General features: G+C 30.8%; 1 long non-coding RNA gene across 1 annotated transcript; it reads right to left on the bottom strand.

The window, feature by feature from the left end:
• Positions 1-483: 483 nt before the first annotated feature.
• LOC133784418 (uncharacterized) lies at positions 484-1,461 on the bottom strand. The gene is made up of 2 exons (XR_009871336.1): positions 1,388-1,461; positions 484-670 (listed from the first exon to the last, which is right to left on the bottom strand). It is a non-coding gene; the product is annotated as an uncharacterized LOC133784418 (long non-coding RNA).
• Positions 1,462-6,077: the final 4,616 nt, after the last annotated feature.

Raw genomic sequence — 6,077 nt, 5'->3', positions numbered from 1 at the left:
GAACCTATAATTACTAATAAGAAGAAACAAACTCAATCCACCAAAAACACATTTACATAACCACACTCAGTAACACTGTTATGTCATGTCAAACCTTAATAGGTTTCTAATATCTCAATCTAAGCATTTGCTTCAATTCATAAAAACAATATCAATTTTAATGAGACTCTTGTTTGAAAGTGTTATCACATCAGTTGATCACAGTTATCTAATCATGTTTTTAGCTATAATATAAATAAGTAGAACATATTTTAGGTAATACATAGATACAATTAAATAAATGATTAGATAGCTACTTCATTAATGCTACAAAATTGATTTGCTAAATTCGATAATATGCACAAAACAGCGACAATGATCTTTGGCAGAGCTTTGAAAATTCAAAAATCCATGGACACTTTAAATATGTACAAGATAAGTAATCTAAATATAACAATATTTCTACTAAGTGCTAAGATCATCAAAACGACTGGTGTTGCTATAGATAAAAGCTTGCGCAGGGGCTGCATATAAGTCATGATAATAAAGCAATAATGATATGCATACGTTTTATATACACAAAACATATACATTGATATAACGAAAGGACTATAATGACAAAAGCCACGAGTTAAAGTAATTATCATTCAATAAGTTTGTCCATTGCAAGTTTGCAACTTGTTCAATTTTCCTGCATATGATACAATCATGTTACTAGAATTTAACACAAAATTAAAAATTTGTGTCATATAATGCAGAGATAGAAAACAATAAAACAGTCAGTAGCAATGTTTGGGGTTGATGAAAGTTCGAAAGCACTATGAATCTTTCACATCACTTCCTTTCTGAATAGCTTTATCAATCATCTCTATGATTCTCTTTTTTCACTAGCAATCTATTAGTGAACTCAAGAAGAGAAGCATGCTCAAATATGAATAATAATCATATATATACATATATAGAATAGAACTCTTCATGAATTTTATTAACGTGACTTTAAGTACTACGTATTTTTTAATAAGGAATGAACTAACTTGATAATAAATTAAAATGTTTAAATGACTACAGTGACCATGTGAGGCAGTCTGGCTTCAAATCTAGACAACGAAACTGCTTGGAAAAATAAAAATCCATAAATGAAATCAAGCATCCAAATGGAGCAAAATGCTCAAAGCACAATTTTACTTTCTACCTTGCCTCTAAATGTTTTATAGTAGAATTCATTGAAGACTATTATCAAACATATGGAAGTCACTCTTAGTTTTTTCTTTATATGTATAAATATACACAAGAGTGAGAAAGAGTGTAGAATAAACACTCTGCTCATGTGTTTATACGAACAACACTACAGACCAATACACTACAAAATTTTTAGTTTCTTTGATTAGAGAAAAAGAAGAACGCATACCTATCGAGCCTCTGAGTCGTCCAGCCCCAAGGAGCCACCAAGCCTCCGCGTCGTCCAGCCCCAACGAGCCCCCAAGCCTCTGCGTTTTCCAGCCCTAGAGCCCCCGCCGTCCAGCCCCTCGCAACCCCCGAGCCTCTGTCGATCCAGCCCCTCGCAACCCCCGAGCCTCTATCGGTCCAGCCCCTCAAAACCCCCAAGCCTCCACGTCACTACAACAAAATAGAGGTTTTATGACTTTAATTGGGAGACATTGGAAGTCTACAATGTCTCCCACTTAGTGAGACGTTGTTGCTAGGGTCATTATAGGTATATATCTCACGTCTCCCATTGGGAGACGTGCCTCACTTCCCACGTCTCCCACTGGGAGAGGTAGAAAGTCAAACGTTGATTTTCCACCTCTCCCATTGGGAGACGTGGGAAGTGACTCACCTCTCCCAATGGGAGACGTGGGAAGTCCCTAGGAGACATCCCACGTCTCCCATTGGGAGAGGTGAGTCACTTCCCACGTCTCCCAATGGGAGACATTGAAAGTCTCCCACATTTAAAAAAAATAAATTAAATAAATTTATAATTAATATTATTTTAATTTGATTTAATAATTAATTAAATTGAAATAATATTAATTTAAATTGAAATAATATTAATTTAAATTGAAATTATTTTAATCTAAATTGAAATTAATTTAATAATTAATTAAATTGAAATAATATTAATTTAAATTGAAATTATTTTAATCTAAATTTAAATTAATTAAATTGAAATAATATTAATTTAAATTGAAAGAAAAAAAATATATGTTAGATATATACAAGAAATACAATATTTGTTAGAAATATTCAAAATGAACAAATATTGCATTGTGTATGAAGAAAGAGTTAAAAAATTAAAAAAAAACCTATCAACGAGGTCGGTAACTTTGGATTATCAGCAACATATATGTCGCCCATGCTTGTCGCAACTCATCAATTTGTGCCTCTGTATATGATGTGCTTGTTAGCTGCAAGAAATATAAAGTAAAATATATTAATTAATTATTTGATTACATTTATAGTTTCAAAAATAATTTGTAAATTTTAATTAATAATACCGTTCTCAAGTAATGCCCGGGACTCGCATGTTCAATCAAGTAATGCTCGTTCTCAACTAATCGTTTATTATCCTAAATAATATCGGGCAGCATTTCCCCTATAATAGTGACCTAACCATCTGCATGTGAATAGCAAAACAAACAATTCAAACAACATACAATAAGTTTCTTCCTTATAGAATGCCTATATAAAATTAATTGTTTATTATCCTAGATAAAATCGGGCAGCATTTCCCCTATAATAGTGACATAACCATCTACATGTGAATAGCAAAACAAACAATTCAAACAACATACAATAAGTTTCTTCCTTATAGCTCCGCAGCACACAGTCAAATTTCTCAGAAACTACTTCACTAATACACACAAGTTCTCAACCTTCCGTTATCACCGCAGCACACAATTTTAATCTCAGAACCTACTTCACTATGGATGAATATTTAAGATATTCAAACTCTTCTAACATTTGTTTAATAATATTAAAAGTAGAAGTAAGAGAATATATATTTACCTCTTGCAATTAATAATTCAAAAGCTAGCAAAATTACTTCAAGTAGTAATCGAATTCGCTATTAAATCCACAAACCAATAGAAATAAATTAATAAATAATAAATAAAATATCACTAAATATCTAGCAATATATAACTTATTATTATTATTTTAGAAACTTAATTACCTCAAATGTGTGATTGATAGATATAGAAGTTTTGATGCAAAGTACTCTCTAAAATCTCACCACCAAAATTACAACCTACGAAATTAAATTAATTAATATGTTAAACATTACTAAACAAATATCACTAAATTCCTAATAAGTAATTGATTGGTAAACAAATAAAAAAAAACTACAATGAGCCACTAATTATAACCTAAACAAAAAATCAATAAAAAATTTCATAACCTAAAATCTCAATAATCAACAAAAACATAAATTTTTTCATATATTTATATTTTTAAAATTATTTAATTAATTTATTTTAACGTAATAACTATATATATATAACAAAATAGTTAGAATTTAAAAAAAAAAGAAGTTTAAATATACATACAAAAATATATCTAAATTTCGAAATAAATAATGATAAAAATTAAAAAAAATCATGAACATATATATTATAATGAAATATATACAATGTGATAGGTTAAATTAAAAAAAAAAACTATGAAATCTTAAATCTATAAAAAACCTCCATGAAAAAACAAATAAATCTAACAATGTATAGAAAAAAATGCATAAAAATGTAAAACTAACACAAAATCATGTATATTACTCATCCTAATGCTAAACCTATGATTTTTTTATCAAAATAATTAACTAAAATTCATAAAAATTTAAAAAAACTAACCTTGAAAACCCTAAAATCGCAGCCCCTTTCGTGCTCTCTGTTTGGTGTGCTCTCTCTGTTTGGTGTTATGAGGAAGAAGAAGACCCAAAATTCATTAAATGGCCAGGGGGACATCCAACGTCTCCCATTGGGAGACGTGGGACACGTGGCACGTCTCCCACTGGGAGACATTGAATGTATAGAGGGGTACATCCAACGTCTCCCATTGGGAGACGTGCCACGTGTCCCACGTCTCCCAGTGGGAGACGTTGGATGTACCCCTCTATACATTCAATGTCTCCCAGTGGGAGACGTGCCACATGTCTCACGTCTCCCAGTGGGAGACATTAGATGTCCCCCTGGCCACTTCTCAACCTATTTCCAACGTCTTCCACCATTTTTAATGTCTTCCAATTGTAGTCATTAATAAAAACTTTCAATGTCTTACACCATTAGACATTTAAAACCCCTGATAAGTTTTAATGTCTTACACCAATGATGTAAGACATTGTAGGGAGTCATTGTATATCAAATTTGTTGTAGTGCGTCGTCCAGCCCCTTGCAGCACCGAGCCTTTGTCGATCGGTGAGAGAGAGTGCGGCTGAGGGAGTTCGTTGAGGCTGAGGCTGAGAGAGAAGAGAGATCTCAGCTAAGAGAGAAGAGAGAAGAAGCGGCTGAGAGAGAGTGGGAGTATGTTAATGTTTTAGGGTTTTTAATTTTAAAAATAAAAATTGTCTTTAAAACTATTTAAAAAAATTAATAAGTAGTTTTTATTAGTTTAATAAATATATTATATATTTTTGTATTGGTCAATAGATTCTTCAGTTAAAAAAATATTTAATTAATTATATTATATAATAGATATTTTATTAATAGCTAATATTATATAATATTAATAAATTGGGAAAATTATTTAAATAACTTATTGTTAACTTATTACAAATTATTAGGACTCACAAAACAAGTCTTTAAAAGTCTTTTAGGACTCGCAAAATGAGTCTTTAAAAGTCACCATTCTTAATTTTTCAGCCCAGGTGTTTTTAGGACTCGCAAAGCGAGTCCTTAAAGAGTATTAAGGACTCCCAAAGCAAGTCCTTAAAATTGTTAAGTAAAACACTCATTTTTTTGTCCAGATTATTTTAGGACTCGCATATTTTTTTAGGACACTCATTGCGAGTCCTAAATTGTGTTTTTTCAGGACTCTCAATGAGTGTCCTAAAATCTCCATTAATATTTTTAAGGACTTGCATTTATGTGTGTATCCTAAAAAAGTGTCCCGTAAAGGGTATTTTGTAGTAGTGTCACAAGTCAGATTTTCTGATAGTTTTAGATTCTCTCTAAACACAAGTCATTTTCTAAGCCACTTTGTTATTTTCTCTTCTTCTCTCTATATCTATCTCATGTGTTGAGAATTTCCCACACTAGTCTAGGTGGTTCTATGGATACATTGGAAGATTGTAAAGAAAATAGAAGAACGGTTCAGTTTCTTGATGATACTCTGTGACAGAGAGGATACAAGAGTTAGAGAAACTGAATGAATGACTCTTTAATTCCGCTGCGTATACTTTAAGTATTCTATTATTTGTTTCTCTTGAATTCAATTTTAGAAACATGTTTTAGGCTATCTCGTATTAATTTGTTTAATATTGATATACATGAAAATAAATAAAGATCATGTATAAGCTAATCCAACAACTAGCCTCAGAGTCTTTGGAAATCTTTATTTTCATGCATGAACATGTTTAAAATTGGATTAATTGATATGTTTGAATAATTGGATGGTTTTTTCATGTTTTTATGAACATATTGATTTTATGTGAATTTTAGCAATTTTTAGGTTATTTTGTTGTGTTTTCTATGCTATTAATTTTTATATATGCTTTATTTTGTGTAAAACATGTTAAAAATTAATTAGAAAATGGTTTTGGTTTGGAAAATTGCTCAAAAAAATTTTAAAAAAAAAGTTGCACTACCTCCCATGCGCTCGCGCGCACCGCACACCAGCGCGCACGCGCACTCCAGCCCCCGCGCGCGCCACCAGCAGCCCAACCAAGGGTGAACAGTACCCGTTTCAGGTATTGTTCATCCATTTTTTTTTTTTTTGAATTAAAAAAAAATTTTGTGGAAATAAATTATTTATAACCAAAACAAAAAAATATCTTTTTTGTTTTATCATTTAAAATTGTTTTTTTTTAAATAAGATATTTTTGTTAGTTGAGATTTAAATAATTAGATTTTTTTCTATAAATATTCAAATTCAAATTTAAAAATAGACTA

The sequence above is a fragment of the Humulus lupulus genome, chromosome 6, assembly GCF_963169125.1.
Source record: "Humulus lupulus chromosome 6, drHumLupu1.1, whole genome shotgun sequence".
In the NCBI taxonomy this organism is placed as follows: Eukaryota; Viridiplantae; Streptophyta; class Magnoliopsida; order Rosales; family Cannabaceae; genus Humulus; species Humulus lupulus.
Note: the sequence above shows the minus strand (reverse complement) of the source record. Positions and strands in the feature narration are given on the sequence as shown.